Below are 20,695 nucleotides of genomic sequence, written 5' to 3'. Positions count from 1 at the left end.
GTCATATGGTATGGAATATCCCTTTGGCCAGTTTGGGTCAGCTGTCCTGGCTGTGCCCCCTCCCAGCTTCTCGCTGTCAGGGCATGAGAAGCTGAAAAGTCCTTGACTAGCGTCAGCACTACTTAGCACCGACTAAAACATCAGCGTGTTATCCACGTTTTTCTCGTACTAAATCTAAAACACAGCGCTATACCAACACTATACTAGGAAGAAAATTAACTCTATCCCAGCCGAAACCAGGATACTGATCTTGCGCATGATCCCGCTGTGCTCACAGGGGTGCTCAGTGGCTCCTCATCAAAACAGCAAGGTGTGTGTGGACATCCGTAGCGTTGTGCTCTGGATCTGAGAGCATTATGTATTTTTGCTGTTGGAAGATGGAATAGAGCGTGTGCCTGTTAAATCTAACGATGGTCGAAGGTTGGGAGGGACCCTGAGCAGGTTTGGTGGCACAACTGCAGTTTCAAAAGATCTTGACTGACTGGAGAAACGGCCTGGAAAAAATAATTCCTTTTTTGCAACGAGTTCACAAGAACAGATGGGTTGCTGTACTCTTTAACAAAAATGTTCAACTTGGGATGTATAGGGTGAGGAAATCGCGGCTATACTTAGGCTTGAGAAAATGTATGTCGGTATCTGCATCTGTCACCTGTGTGTATCTAGGAAAGCGAGTTCTAGGGAAACTAAAGCTGCCAATGAGCCAAAAAAAGGCACAGTTGTCTAAAACATGCAAAAACTCTAGTGGCCTGTATCAACAACTGTACCAAAGATGTTTCGAAATACTTTTTCCTCCACTGAGTTGTAGTCTTCACAAAAAAGGAAGCTTTAGATTCCTACCCAGCTTTATGCTAAATGGTTTTTTCCTCTCAGCAGAATGTCAACTGCCACCATTTCACCATGGTCGCACTTTCTTTTGCCATGAAGGTACAAGACAAATGGAAAGGATCCATAGTGGTCTGCAAGTACAAGATATGTCTATGATGTGTGTCTGCATTTTTCCTAAGGTACCTGTAGTATGGACTTTAAAGTTAACATTAAGAATGTGGCAACTCTCCTTCTGTATTTTTTATATGAAATATTTTAACACAAATACCAAAAATAAAATAATAGTATCATAGAATAGAGTCATAGAATAGTTTGGATTGGAAGGCACCTTTAAAAGTCATCTAGTCCAACGCCCCTGCCATGGGCAGGGACATCTTCAACTAGATCAGGTTGCTCAGAGCCCCATCCAACCTGACCTTGAATGTTTCCAGGGATGGGGCATCTACCACCTCTCTGGAAAACCTGTTCCAGTGTTTCACCACCCCCATTGTAAAAAAATTTCTTCCTTATATCTAGTCTAAATCTACCCTCTTTTAGTTTAAAACCATTCCCCCTTGTCCTGTCGCAACAGGCCCTGCTAAAAAGTTTGTCCCCATCTTTCTTATAAGCCCCCTTTAAGTACTGATAGGCTGCAATAAGGTCTCCCCGAACCCTTCTCTTCTCCAGGCTGAACAACCCCAACTCTCTCAGCCTGTCCTCATAGGAGAGGCGTTCCATCCCCTGATCGTTTTCGTGACCCTCCTCTGGACCCGCTCCAGGAGGTCCATGCCTTTCTTCTGCTGAGGGCTCCAGATCTGGACACAGTACTGCAGGTGGGGTCTCACCGGAGCAGAGTGGAGGGGCAGAATCACCTCCCTCGACCTGCTGGCCACGCTGCTTTTGATGCGGCCCGGGATACGGTTGGCTTTCTGGGCTGCGAGCGCCCATTGCTGGCTTGTGTCCAGCTTTTCATCCGCCAGTACCCCCAAGTGCTTCTCAGCAGGGCTGCTCTCCATCCCTTCATTCCCCTGCCTGTATTGATACCAGGGGTTGCCCTGACCCAGGCGCAGGACCTTGCACTTGGCCTTGTTGAACCTCATGAGGTTCACACAGGCCCACTTCTCGAACTTGTCCAGGTCCCTCTGCACAGCATCCCATCTCTCAGGCGTGTCCACTGCACCACTCAGCTTGGTGTCTTGGTGTTTACAAATAAGGTCTGTTCTGGAGCGTGTTACACCTATGCAAAGCTTACTTCCCTCCATCTATTTTCTCTTCCTGAAAGCATAATCTGTTTCTGTATGCTTACTATTAAAGGGTACTGTGAAAATAACTTTGTATTAAAAGAGGAAAGAAACTGTTTGTAAGAGTTCAGATGCTCAGAAGAAACAGACTTTGATTTCACGATAAAAGCTTTATGCTTTTTCAGTGAGTAAGTTTTTAAAATATCTTATAGTAGTGCTCGAAAACCTTTCTGAGATACTTGCATCTGTACTAAAAGCAATCAAAGTCAAAGAAGAGACATGGACAAAACAGGACAAATCGGCATCGCTTCGGTGTGTTTTCCAGGCTTTCCCAAGAAGCATCAGCAGCCTCGTAACTAGCGACAGAGAGTCCTGATGTGTTTTTGGTGAGTTACTGCTTCTATCACGTCCTTTTTCCTTAACCTGCAGTGCGTAATTTTGACTTCAGTTGGAAAGAGATTTTCCAGAATGGAAATCTTTCTCATTCAAAGGAGTTGCACTTTATGAACTTCCCATCAGAGTGGATCTTAAGAGATGATGTACTTGGCAGTAGAAGTCATCAGCAATGAGACTTTTCACTCTCTTTAAAAAAAAAAAAGTCAGTCAATTTCCTTCCAAAGACCCAAGCACAGCACCTCTTCCAATTGTTGATATACTGCTAGTCTTTGGTTCTCAGGTGTAACAGTTGAGATATCATTAAAAAGTTAAAATTGTATAATTTACAAACTATATATAAAAGGATTTCAAAATAAAAACATATATATCTACTATATTATGTGAAGGATTTTAGCATATAAAAAATTCTAAATAGACATATAGGGTTTTAAAATACAAAAATAACTCGTATATAAATTAAAAAATAAAGGACTTTAAAATGCAAAAAGGATGATATATTTTATATATGAAGGAATTTAAAATAGGAAAAAGTCTGAATAGGTAGAGCTATCTACGCTTACTACGTGTTACATAGTAAGTCTAAATAGATATTATACGTAATTTAAGAGATTATACGTAAGTGTAAATGGATATCTAAGTCTAAATAGATATAAGTGTAAATATATATCTCAGCCTATAAAAGATATAGGTGTAAATATATGTAGGTGTAAATATATGTAGGTGTAAATATATGTAGGTGTAAATATATGTAGGTGTAAATAAATATATGTAGGTGTAAATATATGTAGGTGTAAATATATGTAGGTGTAAATATATGTAGGTGTAAATATATGTAGGTGTAAATATATGTAGGTGTAAATATATGTAGGTGTAAATATATGTAGGTGTAAATATATGTAGGTGTAAATATATGTAGGTGTAAATATATGTAGGTGTAAATATAGAAGCCTATAAAGACATTTAAGTGTCAAAATATGTAAGTCAACAGATATATAGTCTGAATGGGTATTATATATAATAAGTGGGAAATAGGGGGGATAAGTGGGAAATAGGGGGGATAAGTGGGAAATAAGGGGGTATAAGTGAAACATAAATATATTCACTAAATATATGTATGTATGTGTAAATACATTAAGTGTAAATGTCTATGATAGATAAGGTTTTTAAAATGCAAAGAAACCCTGTTTATAGAAAGGATTTAAACTCGACCCCCCCCCCCTCGAAATACCTCTCTATTGAAGACAAAAGCGCTTTCAAAAGCTGCCTCTTCCCTGTTCTCCTTTTCCGCCTTTTCCCATCCTGATTGGGGGCCAGTTCCCCCAACAGGGACTTTCCCCTGCAGGGCCGTGCACACAGAGCGGGACCTGCTGCCATGGCATAAAAATACCACAAAACCCCTGAATCAGGGTCTGCAAGGAGTGGAAAAAAAAAAAAACAACCCACAATTTTGGGAGAAAAATACCCAATTTGGAGCTCCCGGGAAAGCCAAATCCACCTGGATTTGTGCAGCCGGAAAGCAAAAAAAACCCCATTTTCATGCACAAAACCAAAAGCAAAAATCACCAATTTTTGTTGTGAAAAAGCGTTGAAAAAACCTCCAAATGGAATATTTTGGAAAAGGAAAAAAAACCCCAATTTTTATATTATAGAAAAGCAAACCCCCCCCCAATTTGGGGAAAATTTGGGGTGAAACACCAGCCACTTGAGGGGCATCGCTTGTGGTTATCCAGCGAGGGTCAGTCATCGGGAACGGATTATCTGTTGCGGGTCATCCCAGGCGAGTTTTCTGCTTTGGGTGGTCCCGGGTGGACCCCCTGACGTAGGTCACCCCCACGCATGTCCCCCCCCGCCCCTCCCGGTCCGCCCCGCCTTTCCTCTGTGAGGCTTTTCCCCCCGTGCAAGGTTTTCCCCGTGACGCGCCCCCCGTATCCCCTGCCCTCTTACCTCGTGCCCGCACTGCCCTCCTCTCTCCTCTCCCTCCTCCCACCCCCCGTGTTCCACACTGCCTCCCCGTAACCCCTCTGCCCCGGACCCCTGGGGTGCTGCCTGCCCTGCCAACCTGCCCATTGCCCCCCGCCCAAACCCTGGCACCCCCCTCCCACTCCCCAGCACCTCACTCCTACCCCACTCTCCCTCCTCCTGCGTTTTGGGTTTGTGCTGAAAACAGTGTTGATGACGCAGGGGTGTGTTAATTACTGCTGAGCGGCGCTTGCACAGCGCCGGGGGCTGTTCTGCTCCTCACCCTGCCCTGCCAGCGAGCAGGCTGGGGGTGCGCGAGGGCCTGGGAGGGGACACAGCTGGGACAGCCGACCTCAACTGATCCAAGGGATATTCCAGACTGTATGATCTCATGAAATAAAACTAGGGGGGAGGTTGGCAGGGGGGCCGCTGCTGGGCTGTGGCTGGCTGGGCATCGGTCGGTTGGTGGCAAGCAATTGTTTTCATTTGTACCGCTTGTCTGTCTTGGGTTTTTCTCTCTGTTTTCTTTTTTTCCCCCTTTTCCTCACAAGTGGAGTTTTTTCACTTTTGCCCTTCCAATTCTCTACCCCATCCCACTGAGGGGGGAGCGAGTGAGCGGTTGTGTGGTGCTGAGTTGCCGGCTGGGATTAAACCATTGACACAAGGTTAGTTGCAAGCCCTGCCTGGCTAAATGCTTTAGGCTCTCTGTGTTATTCCTACCATCTTGATAGGCCATCCTTGTTCTTTACTGCTGCTTTTGAAAGGGTGAACGAGAAGGGATAAGTGATTAAAGAATTGAAACTATGGGCGAAATAACTTAGTACATTAGTTGTAACATTTTTGTAAGGCTCAGCGCAGGAATCGCAACAACAGTTCCTGATAAGAACCAGGAGTTTGTTTGAAGCTAGTTGAAACCAACCCTGTGATTTCGGTAAAGGCTAAGGAACAACTGAGTCTGCGCAAAGACGGGGGTTATTAGTGGTGATGAAGAGGAACCACTAACCTTCATCCCCACGACCCCCGACGACCACCACCAGGAGGCAATGCGCAAGCGTAGATAGGAGGGGCTCATGGAAATAACGTCTTGAAGCTTATTTTAATACAAAGCGGGGATAGGTCATGTATATGTATAGGCGTATTATGTATATGCAACATTTCGCTGTATATATTTCTGGCAAGTACCGTGTTGAGGCGCGCACGACTTTGGTGGGGTTACCCCCCGTGCTGCCCAGCGCTGAATAAACATACCTACTTTTCAATCTCACAGATTGTGGAGTCTGTTTTCTGCAAGTCACTTTAAAGAGCCTTGTGCTCCATCAGCAGGCTGGGAAGTATGGTTGTTGCAGAAACTGCTACACCCTGTGACTCCTTCTCAGGTTGTTAGCTTTGCCCTTTGTATGGGCTGCTGAGGTCGTCGGCTCTGCCCGGGACACAGGCAGCCTGCAGAGCGTAACACCAAGCCATTCCTTTCCCCTCTGCGCAGCAGCGGTTCTGCCGCTGCTACAGGCAGCCGCTTGCTCGAGGGCGAGGGGCTGGGATGACGACAGGCTGCTGCACGCTTCAGTCGAACTGAGACGCCGTTCTCTGGGGAGCCGGTGCAAGGAGAGCTCAGGTACGTTCTGTACTGCCGATGGCTCTTCACAAGGGAAGCGTGCTCTGGTTTTAGCAGAAAAAGGTGTCGGTCACAGGCAGCCACCTATCACTGTGCACAGCTCAGCTATTTGGCAGGTGTCTTGCTTGTTCAAGTAGAGGCGTATTCCTCGCCTTGCAGTCTCGATGGCAAAACAATCGGGGGTTCAAGCTACAAAAGCCTTTTGACATCGGAGCGAGATGGCAGCTAGGTTTCTACCAGCACCGTACTTAGCTGTGTTGCTAGCTGAAAATGGCTTGCGGGCTGGGAGATATGCAGAGGGGTCTAAAATAAACCCAAGTGTTGAAGTGATTGTTTCAAGGAGGCAAATTAGGCAGCTAAAGGAACCAAGCTGCTCACCTGTCATGTTGGCAGAACAGCCCCTCCAGCCCACTAAGTACTGCGTGTTGCAGGCAGCAAAGTGCAACTGTGATGCTTGCTGGCAGGAGCGGCAAGGAGGGCAGAGCTATGCGCTCTGTACAGAGCAAGGATGGAACCTGCCAGCTCTACGGTCATCTCCTGAGGACGCCTAATATACCAACAGGCCGCTTGGCTTTCCCTTCATTTCTAATTCCTTTGCATGCTGGAGGGCAGGGTGGTAAGTGACATCGTGCAATGTCTCTCCTCCAAGTGACAAGCTCTGCGTGGCAAGCCCTGTGTGTGTGCAGGATGAGGAGAGCAGAGTGCTGATAGCACAGAGGTGAGGAAAGGTGCAAACACCACAACAAAGGCCCAGGACCACCAGCGTATCGCTCGTTTGCAGATCAGCCACTTGCACCATGTTGGCTGAGAAGTGCAGTTTCCTGATCAATATAGCTGCCCCTCTCCTGCTTTCAGGGTGTCACCTGTGTGGCCTTATTTTTTTTAAATCTCTCTCTAGCATCTGTTAAGTTGCTGCTGTCACTCCCACAACCCAGATGCCACATGCAGACAGAGATCCCTGGGGCTTCCTCTGAGTTAGAAAGAAACCTGTTCCACAGGTTCCCGGTGCTGCTTCTCCTCCCCAGGTAATGGGCTGGGGGGCACGGGCAGAAACAACCACTAGACTTTTAAGGCAGCCAAAGGGAAAGGACTGAAATGCTGGAGCCACCGGGTGCTTTTTGGTAGAGAGGCGAAGATTAGTGCCTGGGCCGCGAGTGGGAAAAGGGCAGAGAAATCTAAGCCCAGTACCCCCAGTCAGTAGTTACCGTCTTTCGATGGTACAAACTGGGCGGAGAGATCGGGAAAGGGTCGGTGAGGTGATGGTGGCACCCGGCGACCAGAATTCGGTACTGCAGCTCTCGAGCCGCGCATGCGCAGTGGGGCGCTTTTCTTTGCTCGCTGCTGCCACCGAGCGACCAAAACTGGGTACTGCAGCTCTTGAGCCGCGCATGCGCGCTGGCGCGATTTTCTTTGCTCGCTGCTGCCACCGAGCGACCAGAATTGGGTACTGCGGGTCGGGAGCCGCGCATGCGCGGTGGAGCCCTTTTCTTTGCTCGCTGCTGCCACCGAGCGACCAGAATTGGGTACTGCAGGTCGGCAGCCGCGCATGCGCGGCGGCGCGATTTTCTTTGCTCGCTGCTGCCACCGAGCGACCAGAATGCGGTACTGCAGGTCGCGAGCGGCGCATGCGCAGTGAGGCGCTTTTCTTTGCTCGCTGCTGCCACCGAGCGACCAGAATTGGGTACTGCAGGTCGGGAGCCGCGCATGCGCACTTTTCTTTGCTCGCTGCCGTCACCAAGAGACCAGAATTGGGTACTGCAGGTCGGCAGACGCGCATGCGCACTTTTCTTTGCTCGCTGCTGCCACCGAGCGACCAGAATTGGGTACTGCAGGTAGGGAGCTGCGCATGCGCAGTGGCGCCCTTTTCTTTGCTCGCTGCTGCCACCGAGCGACGACGATTCGGTACTGCGGGTCGGGAGCCGCGCATGCGCGGTGGCGCCCTTTTCTTTGCTCGCTGTTGCCACCAAGCGACCAGAATTCGGTACTGCAGGTCGGGAGCCGCACATGCGCGGTGGCGCCCCCCTTCTCCGCGCTGCCGTCCGCCGGTAACGGCAATGCCGTACTGTGGTGCCTGCGGGGTTATGCCGCCGCGTTCGTTGGTTCGTCCCGGTAAGGAAACGCCGCTGCCGCCTCACGTGCGCTCTGCCGGCGAGCGCTGGGCGCGTAAAGCGCGGACCTGCAGCGCCGGTGCCGCCCCCGGGCACGCGCCGCCAGGTGGCTGCTCGCTGCTGCCGCCCCGTGGCCGAATCGCGGTACTGCAGCGCCGGCACCGCTCAGGTGCGCAGCAGCGCCGCCGCCGCCTTCGCTGCTGCCGCCCCGAAGCCGAAGCGTGGTCCTGCAGCCCGGCGTTCGCGCGCCGGCTCTGGCCCCTCCATGCGCCGTCCCCATCCCGGTGCATTCGTCGTCCCGGGTCGCAACAGTTAGGGTGCTCCCCCCCCCCGCATGCCAGCACCCCCAAGAGTGTCGTCGTGTCCCGGTGCTGTTCCCATCCCTGGGGCAGCTCCCCGTCCCCTGTCCCTGCGGCTGATCATTGGGCTCTGTGTTCCCCCAATAAAACACGGGGATGGAGGGGAGCCCTGGGGACAGGGGGCGGGGACCCCCAGAGAGTGGGCTGTACTGCCATTGCTCCTTGGTGCTGGCCCTGCTTGTCCCCTGTCCCCCCAGTGGTGACGAGCTCCGGGCCACTGGCGGGGACCCTCACTATCACCTTCCCCCCATGCCGGTTGCCACCAGCGACAGGGACAGCAAAGCTCCCCCCCCCCGGCATGCACATGGGTGTGCAGGGGCACAGGCCACCCCATCAGGTGGACACACTGGGGACACCGTCTGCCCCGGGGGTGTTTGGGGTCCCCAGGGTGGGAGTGGAGCTGCAGGATGCCGGGTCCCAAGCCCTGCAGACTCAGGGTGGAGCGCAGGCTTCCCCCAGCCCTGTCCCCAGCCCTGTCTCCACGTGGCCGTGGGTTGGTGCTGCCATTGCGTGGCCAGCGGCTGGGAGGACACAGCTCCCGCCGGCTGGGGCCAGAGGAGCCCGGCAGCCTGGGGACCCCCGGGAAGGGCTGGCTGTGGTGGGGACTCAGCGCGCAGGGCCCAGGGCACCCCAGAGACCCTACAACAGGGTGCAGCACGAACTATTTTATTACCTGTGCAGTATCCATGAGTGAGTCCCCGTCGTTTCCATCCTGGTCCCCCAGTGGGTCGGGGTCCCGGCTGCCCCTGGGGGTGGCTGCAGGTGTCGGGGGTGGGATCCCTTCTCCCCGCGGTGCCTCCCACCTCCCCAGGGTCATCCCTCCCAGTCTCAACCCCCCACATGGTGTCCCCAATCTCCCGAGAAACACCTCTGTCCCCAAATGTCCCCCTAACCCACTCCCAGGGTCCCTCCTGGACCCCAGGATTCCCCACCGCCCCATCCTGAGGCCCCCCCCATCCCCATGGTCCACCCCCCCTCCTCTCAGCACGGCAGGTGCCTGGGGAGACGCTGGGAAGAGCCAGCACTGCCATCTCGGGGTCCCACTGGCCCTCATCCCCCCTAAAGTCTTGCACCATGCTCTGCTCCTTGGGGGGAGTGCCCACAGTCAGTGAGGGTGGGGGCTCCCCTCCTTCCCAGGGAACCCCCCCAACCTGTCTAGGGCACTCTCTGCCACTTCCCCAGGGTCCAGTCACCGTAACAGGATCTGACCCTGAGATCCCACTGGTTATCGTCAGCTCCGAGGGAAGGTTCCTCATTACTCCTTGATTAGTTCTTAGGTGCCAGCTCGAGCTGGGTGCCTCCAGAGAGGGACCCGTACCCTGGATCACCCTCCTTGCACACCTGCACCCGTTGCAGGAGGGTCCACGCACACCATGGGAGCCACGTGGGAACCGGAGGCGGCCTCAAGGCTGCTCAGCAGCAGTCAAAACACCCCAGTGGTTTCAGGCACCGGCTGTTTTGCTCCCGAACCCAAGGGTACTGCCGAGAAAAATAACCACCACTGTCACACAAGGGTCCTGCACAATCACCATCGTGGTACAGGGCTCCCTACACAACCACAACCATTGCACAGGGGTCTTGCACGATCACCACCATCGCATGAGGGTTCCCGTGCACCCACCTCCCATTGCATGAGGGTCCCTGCCCCATCACCGCCATTGTACAAGGGTCCTGCACAACCATTACTGTCGCATAAGGGTCGCTGCACAACCACAACCATTGCGTGGGGGTCCTACACAGCCACCACCATTGCAGGAGGGTCCTGCACAATCACCACCATCGCACAAGGGTCCCCGTGCACCTGTCCGCCATTGCACGAGGGTCCCCTGCACACCACCCAATTGCTTAAGGGTCCTCCTGCACTGCCCCCCCATTGCACGGGGTTCTCCACACACCGATCCCCCGTTGCGTAAGGGTCCCTGCACAATCGCCACCGTTGCACAGGGGTCCCTGCACAGCCACCCGCACTGCACGAGGCGCCGTGCGCATGCGTACTTCCGGGTCGGGGACTACAACTCCCGGCGTGCCCCCCGCGGGCGGCCCGTGGAGCCGCGCGCTGATTGGCTGCGGAGGATATTTCAACGGGGCGCGCGGCGAGCTCTGCACCCAGGAGGCGGCGGCGGCGGCGGCGGCGGCGGCGGCGGCGGCGGCGGCGGCGGCGGCGGCGGCGGCGGCGGCGGCGGCGGCGGCGGCGGCGGCGGCGGCGGCGGCGGCGGCGGCCTGAGCGGAGACCTGCGGGCTCCGGAGACGGGGACTGGGTCCCCCACGCCAGGGAGAGTCTGTGAGCATCTGGAGAGTGGGGCTGGGGGGAGGCTGTGGACCCCCGAAGGGGCCGAGGAGTGGGGCTGTGCGTCCCGGGGTGGCCGGGGAGTGGGGCTGTGGGTCCTGGCGGGGCTTGAGAGTGGGGCTTGGGGCTCCCACGGGGCTGGAAAATGGTGTGGTCGGGTGCTGTGAGCACCGGGGGTCCTGGGGCTGGGAGGCGCTTGCAAACACCGGGGAGGGGCTGCGAGCATGGGGGGCACAAGGGTTGCACCAGGGTCGGTGCACGATCACCACCATTGTACGGGTGTCGATGTAGAGGCAGCCGCGCTGCACGAGGCGCCGTGCGCATGCGCACTCCTGGGGTGGGAACTACAACTCCCGGCGTGCCCCGCGCGGGCCGTGCGGTGGAGCCGCGCGCTGATTGGCTGCGGACGGTATTTCAACGGGGCGCGCGGCGGGGTCTGCACCGAGGCGGCGGCGCAGCGTGAGTGTGAGGGGCCGCGGGCCCGGGGAGCCGAGGAATGGGGCTGTGGCGGGGGGGGGCGGTCCTGCAGGCTCCGGGGACGGGGGCTGGGGGGGCTCCAGGCGGAGGAGGGGCTGTGAGCATCTGGGGAGTGGGGCTGGGGGGGGGGGCTGTGTGCCCTAGGGGGGCCGCGCAGTGGGGCCGGGGCGGGGGGGGGGCGCTGTGTGCAAACAGACCCTCCCTGCGAGTCCCCACTGTCGCCCCGTGGGGCCGGGCACCCCCCAGCCCTCCCTGCAGGCAGACGGGCAGCCTGTAGGCAATGGAGGCCGCCCGCCCCAGCGAGGTGCTCGAGTCTGGGGGCTTCACGGGCCGAGTCGAGGGAGGAGCTGCTGGAGAGAGGGATTAGAAACGGCCTTCTGCCCCCGAAACTGCTGGAGCATTTGAAGGGGAGGGACAGGTCCACCCCAGGGCCCCAAGGGGAAGACCTCGGAGCAGGGACTTGGGGTTGTTCCAGGAGCAAAAGCTGGTCCCAGCCAGCTCGCCTCTGCTCCCCCGGCACCGGGAGCGAAACCGGCCGGCTGGAGCTCCCGGGGTGCACAGCCCGGCCCCGCACGGCAGAATCCTTCCCTGGGTTTTCACCGTTGGCTGGGTGTGACAAACAGGTTTATTTTGTGCCTCCTCTTTTCCCAGCGTCACCTTCTGCGTCACGTGAAGAAAATCCTGTGTGGTTGACGCCGCTTGCTGCTCAGGTAATGGCACGTGTGGGGCCGGGGGAGCCGGGAGAAACATTGGCGCGTTCAAGGTCGCTGCAGATGCTCCACGTCAAACCCAGGGAAAAGGCAAATTTGCTGCCGGTGCAGAAAAGCTGATGAACAATTGCCGTGAACAGAGCGTGCCTACGTACCCTCGTTAGCGTAACTAACCCTGGGTAGTTACGAGTGTTTTCCTTTCAGGGAAAAGAATGAGCTTTCATCTACGAAAAATTAAGAGCTGCCTGTGTCCTTCTTTAAGTTCAAGTGTTTCTCTTCTGTTTGTTCATACTGATTTTATGGGCAGGTTGGAAAGAGCCTTTTATTTTTATAGGCATAACTCAATTTGTAGTACTACGTGGTGTCAGGATAGTTAATTTTTGAGCACCCAGGTATCACTAGAAACGGAATGAATGAGACACGATGGAAACTGATATTTAAACTTGATTTTTACTTGATTTTTTTTTTTCCTGAGAGTGTTGATGGCACGTTGTCCTGTGGCTCAATCCACGTTCTGTTCAGTGGAGTCTTCAGTCTAGGACTTTTAAGGAAAAAAGTTGGTCCTTCCAAAAAAGGGCTAGTCATTCATAGGCTCGAGGCATAGACTTGGAGAGCCGCTTAAGTACGTGATCAGAATTAAAGCCAAATGTCGCTTCGTGTTGCTGCTGTTGGCCTTCACTTTCGTTAATTTCCCCGCTGCTCCGTCATGGTTGGGAGCTCTGAATCATCCTTTTTTTCACTCCCTAACGCATTTTTCTCCCCAAGGAGAGGCTACGTTTAAAAGTTACTTAGTTTCCTCGCAAATGCATCGGTCAATAAAACGGAGTTATGATTATTAAAACCACACAAATGACACCGGTCTTACAGATCTGGACTATTTCTGAGCACGTGTTCATCGCGTGCAGATGTCATCGGGATACGGATCATCTGCATTTCATGCTCTGACGAGACAATCTGCTGAGACAGGGACGAGCTCCAAAAGAAAAAAAAGGTACAACGTCAAGGTTTTGTTTTGTTGTTGTTTTTTGTGGGCTTTTTGTGTTTGTGTTATTTTTTGGTTTGTGTTTTTTTTTTTTTTTTAAAAGAGTGTGATGTTGACTGGTGGCAGCCTGCAGAGCTCTCTTGCTGCCTGACCTCTCCTTTTCTTCTCTGTCACTCCTCTTTCGTGGCTGTAATTTTCACTCGGGTAGTTTTAGAAGAGCGATTTAGTTCCTCGCCTGTGTAAATGTGCTGGTAATACCTGGAAGGTAAATGCTTGAACCGGTAGCGAATAACTTGGCTACAAGTAGAATTTCTGAAGGAAGAACAACAACAGCAGGAAGCAAGTAGCGAGTTACCACAAATTTGTGTGTGTCAAACACATCAAAGTTTTATTGCCAAACATTGTTTGGCAATGTGTTCCAAATGGCTCGTTTTGGTAAACATAAATTTTCAGGAAGTTCAGGGTTGTGTGTGGAAAAACGTGCCCCTCTGTCTAGGTGTCCTGCTACGTAAATAGCATCAGTCAGTAGCACATCCAGCGGCAGGGCTGCTGTTCCCTGCTCTCGATATTGCCGTAGTAGTGTTGTGATATTTCAACCTAAGAGGCGGGTTTAGGAATGGAAGGAGAATGCCTGCGTTCTGCAAGGGCTACGAATGCCGACCCTTTTCTCTGCCTGCTGCTTTCCTGTGCGTGAGATGAAACTGTATTTTTTTTCTCCCTTGTTCCCAGTAGAAATATTTCTGAAGCTGTCGCTGCTGTGGGTTTGCAACGTGCGTTACTGCGTTTTTGTAGAGTTCTAGTTACGGATCGTTTCTGCCGCGGCAAAGTGTCAAGATACGGTTTTCAGTTTAAAGCTTCAGAAGCTGCATTCGCTGAAATCGGCGTAGGTGAAGCTGGTTGTTGTGGTTTAACCCGGCAGGCAGCTAAACACCACGCAGCTGCTCGCTCGCTCTCCCTGCCCCCAAAGTGGGGTGGGGGAGAGAATCGGAAAAAAAAGTGAAGTTCGTGGGGTGAGGTAAAGACAGTTTAATGGGACAGAACAGGAATAAAAGAATATACAAAATAAGCGACGCACAATGCGATTGCTCACCGCCCGCCGACTGATGCCCAGCCGGTCCCCGAGCGGCAGTCGCCGCCGCCCGGCCAACTCCCCCAGCTTATGTACTGAGCGTGACGTCATATGGTATGGACTGTCCCTTTGGCCGGTTTGGGTCATCTGTCCTGGCTAAGGTCCCTCCCAGCTTCTCGCTGGCAGGGCATGAGAAGCTGAAAAGTCCCCGACTAGCGTAAGCGCTACTTAGCCACAACTAAAACATCAGCGTGTTATCCACGTTTTTCTCGTCCTAAATCTAAAACACAGCGCTATACCAGTTACCAGGAAGAGAATTAACTCTATCCCAGCCGAAACCAGGACACTGGTCTTGCGCATGATCCCGCTGTGCTCGCAGGGGTGCTCAGTGGCTCCTCATCAAAACAGCGAGGTGTGTGTGGCCGTCTGTAGGGTTGCGCTAGGGGTCTGGGGGTGTTATGTATTTTTGCTGTTGGAAGACGGAATAGAGCGTGTGCCTGTTAAATCTAACGATGGTCGAAGGTTGGGAGGGACCCTGAGCAGGTTTGGTGGCACAACTGCAGTTTTCAAAGATCTTGACCGTCTGGAGAAACAGCCTGGAAAAAAGGATTCCTCTTTTGCAGCGAGTTCGCGAGGACAGACGGGTTGCCGTACTCTTTAACAAAAATACTCAACTTGGGACGTATAGGGTGAGGAAATCGAGGCTCTACTTAGGCTTGAGAAAACGTACGTAGGTGTCTGTGCCTGTCACCTGCGCGTCTCTAGGCAAGTGAGTTCTAGCGAAACTAAAGCTGCCGATGAGCCAAAAGAAAAGGCACGGTTGTCTAAAACATGCATAAGCTCTAGTGGCCTGTCTCAACAACTGCACCAAAGATGATGCAAAATACTTTCTCCTCCGCTCAGTTGTAGTCTTCACAGAAAAGGAAGCTTTGTGCTAAACATTCTCCATCTCTCTGTCTCCTGCTCCCCATTCTCCTCTTTCTCTCTCTGTCATTCTTTTCTTTTCCCTGTACCTATGCTTTTCTGTATCCTTGCATCCCACTCCTTCCCTCCCTCCGTCTCCCTCTGTCACGCTGTCTCGCTCCCTATCGCTCTTTTTTTATTTCTACTCTTGTGACGTGTGTGTCCCCCAACCCTTCCTTTTATGTGTCCCGGTCTTTCTCTCTACATCCTTCTATCATTCTCCTTCTCTTGCTGTTCTTGCTCTTTTTCTTTCTTTTTCTCTAACCTGCTGCCCATCACTATTTTTCCTCCTGCATCCCTTTGTCCTGCTCCCTGTACTTGTCAGTCTTTCCCTTTGTTCTGCCTCCAGTCTTTCTCTGTTTTCTCCATCTCTGTCCTTTTCCCTGTACCTTTTTCTGTGTGCTTCTCAGTTCTTCTCTGTCATCTTATTTTTCTCTTTCTGCCATCCCTCTCTTTTTCTCTGTGACCCTCTGTGCTGTTCCCTTTCTTTTCTTTCTCCAATTATCTGTTGCCTTACCTGTCCCTCTCTCTCTGTCTCTCTTCCTCTGTCCTGCTCCCTGGCCCTATTATTTATTGCTTCACTTCTCTGTCCCGTTCTCTGTCTTTTTTCTCTTATCTCTTTGTCATCCATCCTCCCCGTAACTTTTTGTCTGTATATGTCCATACCACTGCCTGTTTGCATCGTTTCTCGCTATATACCCCTGCCCAGCATGATTCTCCTTTGTCCTGTTTCCTGGCCTTTTTTCTCATCCTGCAGCGCTGGTTTTTCTTTCTCCCTCTCTTTATCCTGATCTGTCTCTCTCTCTTTTCCCCTCAGTCCTTCTGGTGTGTTCACTATGTTTTCCCCTCTCTCTCTCTTTCCTTATTTCTGTCATTCAATTTTTCTCTCAAGCCGTCTGTTCTGCACCCTGCTCATAATTTTCTTCCTCTTTCCCTCCATCCTACTCCTGGGTGTAGCGCGCGAGCGAGGCTACGCGTCTAGGAAGCTTTGTCTTGTAAGACCTGTGAGACACCCATGTATTCTCTTAGGTGGAGGACAGCCAAGCGACCGAAGTTACAGAAAAGGAAAGGAGGAGAGAAGGAGAAAGAAGCGTCTGAACTGTCAAATTCTCCCGGCAGCACCGAGAGCAAGAGCTGCAGTGAGTCCCGGTTCCTCCGCGCCCCTCCCCTGGTCCCCTCCCTTTCCCACGCTGCTGCGATTTTTTCTTTTTGCTCCCTTGTACCTCCTTTCTCCATCTCGCTCTGAGCGGCTCCCTGTTCCCATGTTTTAGGTCCTCCCTCTCTCTGCCCTGTAGCCTGTGGCTATTTTTTCCTTCTCTGTCTCTCTCTGTCTGGCTCCCGGCCACTATTTTTGCGTTCTTCCCTCTTTGTCCTGTAGTTAGTGTGTGGGTATTGTTGCTGTCTCTGTCTCTCTCTGTCCAGCTCCCTGTCCCTCAGGCGCTTCTTTCCTTTCTCCGTCCCTCTCTGTTCATCTCGCTGTCCCCACTTTTAAACTCTCCTCTCCTTTGCCCGGTAGCCCACTGCCGTTTTTTTCTTTCCCTGTCTCTGTCTGTCCCACTCCCTGTCTGTAATTTTTAATGCCTCTCTCTCTCTGGAAGTCTGTCAGGAGTTTTCCTCTTCTCAGTCTCTCTGTCCTGTTCCCTCTCCCTGTTTTTTAATTCCCTCCTCTCTGCCCTGTCACCCATCACCATTTTCATTTTCTCTGTCTCTCTCGGTCCGGCTCAAGATCCTGATTTTCTAAATTCCTCGCTTTCTGCCCTGTAGCCCGTCACTTTTGAAGTTCCCTTTCTCCGCCTCTTTCCGTCCGGGTCCCGGCCCCTCTTTTGTACTTCCTCCCTCTGTACCCTGTGGCCTGTTGCCTTCTCCCTCTTATTTCTCAGTCTCTCTCTCTGGCTCCCCACCCCTGTTTTTTCATTCCTCCCTCTCTGCCCTAGAGCCCATCGGTCTCTTTTCTTTCTCTGTCTCTCTCTTTCCAGTTCCCAGGACCTGTTTTTCAATTTTGTCCTTCCTGGCTCTGTGCCATGTTGCGATTTCATTTCTTTTGCCGTCTCTCCCCGTCCGGCTCCCGTCCAGGATTTTTTAATTTCTCCCTATCTGTCTTGTAGCCCATCGCTGTTTTTAATTTGTCTGTGTCTCTCTGTTCGGCTCCCTGTCTTTATTTTTTTTTTTTTAATTCAGCCCTCTCTGTCCTGTACGTGTCGCTTGTTCAATTTTTGTTCCCCGACGTCTCTCTGTACATCGCTTCCGGTCCTGTTTTTTAAAAATTCCTGCCTGACTGTCCTGTGGCCTATAGCGGTTTGTTCTTTCTCTGTCTCTCGTCATTCTGGCTCTCGGTCCCTATTTTTCAGTTTCTCCCTCTCGGCCCTGTAGCACAATGCTATTATTTGCCTTTCCTCGTCTCTCTCTGTCCGGCTCCCTGTCCCCGTTTTGTAATTCCTCCCTCTCTGCCCTGCAGCCCATCACTATTTTTCTGTTCTCTGTCCCGCTCCCTGTCCCAAGTTGTTAATCGCTCCCTGTCTGCCCTATAGCCTGTCGCATTTTTTTTCTTTTCTCCATCACTCTCTGTCTGGCTCCCTGTCCCTACTTTTTAGTTCTTCCCTCGCTGCCCTGTGGCCCGTCGCTATCTTCTCTTTCTCCGTCTCTCTCTGTACGACTTCCGGTCCCTTCTTTTTTGAAATCCATCCCTCTCCGTCTTGGAGCCCATCACGGTATTTCCTTTCTCTGTCTCTCTCTGGTTGGCTCCTGCTCCCTATTTTTCAATTTCTTCTTTCTCCATCTCTCTCTCTGGCTCTGGATCCCAATTTTTTAATTCCTCCTTCTCTTCCCTGTAGGCTGTCTGTTTTTTTTTTCCCTCTCTTTATCTCCCCCTCCACCTCTGGCTCTCCGTCCCTATGTTATAATTCCTCCCTCTCTGCCCCCTAGCTGTTGCTATACTTCCTGTGTGCATCACGCCGCATCCGGGTCCTCGTCCCTCTCTTTTAATTTTTCCCTCTTCTCCCTGTAGCCCGTCGCTATAATTTTCTTTCTGTTTGGCTCCGGATCCCTGTTTTTTCCTTCCTACCTCTCTCTGCCCTGTTGGCCCCTGGTTATTTTTTTTTTCTCCTTCTTCCTCTGCCCGGCTCCGGCTCCCTATTTTTTCATTCCTCCCTCTCTGTTACGTAGTCCGTTGATATTTTTTCTTTCTCTGGCTCTTTTTCTCTGGCTCCCTGTCCCAGTTCTTTGGTTTCTTCCTTCACGGCCCCGTAGCACATTGTGTTTCTATTTCTTTCTCCACCTCTTCTTTCCCAGCTCCCCGTCCCTCACTTTTAATGCCCCCCCGCTTCCTCCACCTCACTCTTTCTTGCTTCCCGTCCCTGTTTTTTAATTCCTCTCTCTCTGCCGTGTACCCTGTCGCGTCTTTCTTTTCTCCATCTCTCTATGTCTATCTCGCTGCGCCCCATTTTCAATTCTTCTTCTCTGCCCTGTACCCCGTCGCTATTTTTGCATTACTCTGTCTCTCTCTGTCTGGCTCCCTGTCCCTATTTATTAATACCTCACTCGTCTTCCTGCACACACCGCTATTCCCTGCGATCTCCCTCTCTCTCTGTCTGGCTCCCTGTCCCCAGATTTTAATTCCTCCATCTGCCCCATGTAGCCTGTCTGGATTTTTTCCTTGGTCCCTCTCTGTGTCCGGCTCCCTCTCTCCGTGTTTTAGTGCCACATTCTCTGTCCCATAGCCCCATGCTATTTGTCTTTCTCCATCTCTCTCTGTCCAACTCCCTACTGCTAGTTTTTATTTTTTCCCTATCTGTATTGTAGCCATCGCTGTTTTTTTTTTCCTCTCTCCATGTCTCTCTGTCCAGCTCCCAGTCCCTGTTCTTTAATTCCTACCTCTTCCCTGTAGCCTGCTGCTGATTTTTTCTATTCTACATTGTGTTCTGTCTGGTCCCCTGTCCCTATTTATCAGTTCCTCTCTCTCTGCCCTGTGGCCTGTCACTTGTCCCCATTTTATTTCTGCCTCTCTCTCTGTCCAGCTCCCTGTTCATGGTTTTTGAATTCTTCCCTCTGTGCACTGTCAGCCGTCCAATCTTTTGCTTTTCTCCATCTCTCTCTGGCCAGCTCTCTGTTGCTATTCATTAATTCTGCCCTCTCTGCCTTGTAGCCTGTCGCTTTTGTCCTCTCTCCTTCTCACTATCTCTGGCTTCCCGATGACCCTATTTTAGAATTTCCCCCCTCTTCTTTCTGTACGTGTTGCTATTCTTCTTGCTCTCCAGCTGTTTTTTTTTTCCAGCTCGCTGTTCCTAATTCTTAATTCTTCCCTCCCTGCTATGTAGCATGTAGCTGTGTGGTTTGTTTTGTGTTGTTCCCCCCATATGGCCCTTCCCTCCATCGTTCGCTGTGCCGGCTCCCTGTCCCTGTTTCATTCCTTCCTCTTTGCCCTGTTTTTATCGCTTTTTAATCTTTCTCCATGTGTCTCGGTCTGGCTTCCTGCCCATATTCTTTCCCTTCCTTCCTCCCTTTCTGTCGTGCTGCCCATCCCAGGTTTTTCCTGCATCTCCATCCTGCTCCCTGTCCTTCTTTGTCAGTCTCTGTCCTGCTCTGTCTCCCTCTTTTTGCTGCTTCCCTTCCTCTCTTCCTGCTGCTTCTTTCTCCACCTCTGTCGGGCTCCCTGTTCCCATCCTTCTCTTGCTGTCCCGTTCCCTTCCTCACGCTTTCTCGCTACACCCCCCGTTTAGCCTGCTGCAGCTTTTTTCTTGTCGTGTCCTGCGCCCTACTCCACGTTTTTGGCAGCCTCCACCTCTGCCCAGCAGCCCATCGGTCCAGGAGCCAGCCGACTGACCGTCCGTTCCCCGCCGAACCGACAAGCGTGGCTCCGGGAACGACTGCCGAGGTGTCCCATGGGCTGGGGGAGCGTCGGGGGCCCTGAGCCCCGGAGCAGACTCGCTCCCGGGACTTGTTACGTGCGTGACTAAATAAACACTCGCTGTCTCTTTTGCCCTCACGGCGGCATTTGCACTCCCTTTGCACCGGGCGAGGGGCTGTGACAGAGGCCAGGGGAGGAGGTGATGCTGAGCGGGGGTTGGCTGACGGCCCTCTGTTCCTGCTGGGCTCCAGCTGCGGGCCGGGGCTTGGAGGAGCCCCAGGTGCGGGCAGTGAGGCTGCTGGCGACGGCCCCTCCCTGTAAAGGGGTGGCTGCCGGGGGAGGGGCTGGTGCTCGTGCTGGTGCTGCCCTGCCCCGGCTGGCCGTGGAGGGGCCAGTGTGAATCACGGGAGGAGGAGCGCGGACGCCGGGCTGCGGTTACACCAGGGGCGAAGGTGAGCGGGGGCCGGGAAAAACCCGAGGAGGGCGGCGGTGCTTGTGGGGGGCCGGCGGGGTCCGTGTCGGAGGCACGGAGCGGCGGCGGCGGCACGGGTGCGAGGGTGCCAGCGGTGAGGACTGTCAGGAGCCGGGTGGAGGGGCGCGCCGTGTCGGAGTCGGTGGCGGGGTCTGCTCGGAGCCGCGCTTCGGAGCGCGGGGTTGCGCTGGGGTCTCCGGGTGCGTTGGCGGGGGAGGGAACGGTGTCCCCGCAGCGTCAGAAGGCAGGGAAGGCTGCCTTGCGGCATGCCGGGAGCTGTAGTCCTGGGGTGCCGGGCTTCTGGTCGGACATGTTTGCTCCCCGGAGCATGCCGGAAGGCGTAGTCTTCCGGCACTTGGCTTCCGGGCGGCCATGCTGTGTTTGCCAGTGCATGCCGGGAGGTGTAGTTTTTG

The 20,695-nt window shown here is 53.0% G+C and overlaps 2 long non-coding RNA genes across 4 annotated transcripts; both read left to right on the top strand.

The window, feature by feature from the left end:
- Positions 1-619: 619 nt before the first annotated feature.
- Positions 620-2,813, top strand: LOC142090090 (uncharacterized). Its single transcript, XR_012676417.1, has 3 exons — positions 620-973; positions 1,532-2,018; positions 2,119-2,813. It is a non-coding gene; the product is annotated as an uncharacterized LOC142090090 (long non-coding RNA).
- Positions 2,814-10,699: 7,886 nt separating this feature from the next.
- On the top strand, positions 10,700-19,961 carry LOC142090089 (uncharacterized). Of its 3 annotated transcripts, none has more exons than XR_012676416.1 (5): positions 10,700-10,760; positions 11,895-11,953; positions 12,821-12,944; positions 15,997-16,106; positions 19,683-19,961. It is a non-coding gene; the product is annotated as an uncharacterized LOC142090089 (long non-coding RNA). The 3 variants fall into 3 exon arrangements; XR_012676415.1 differs by lacking the exon at positions 10,700-10,760 and adding an exon at positions 11,161-11,225 and having other exon boundaries at positions 12,431-12,944; XR_012676414.1 differs by lacking the exons at positions 10,700-10,760; positions 11,895-11,953 and having other exon boundaries at positions 12,150-12,944.
- The last annotated feature ends 734 nt before the right edge of the window (positions 19,962-20,695 follow it).

This window comes from Calonectris borealis, chromosome 18 (assembly GCF_964195595.1).
Source record: "Calonectris borealis chromosome 18, bCalBor7.hap1.2, whole genome shotgun sequence".
Classification (NCBI taxonomy): Eukaryota; Metazoa; Chordata; class Aves; order Procellariiformes; family Procellariidae; genus Calonectris; species Calonectris borealis.
The sequence above is the reverse complement of the archived record's forward strand: the minus strand, read 5'-3'. Positions and strand labels throughout refer to the sequence as shown.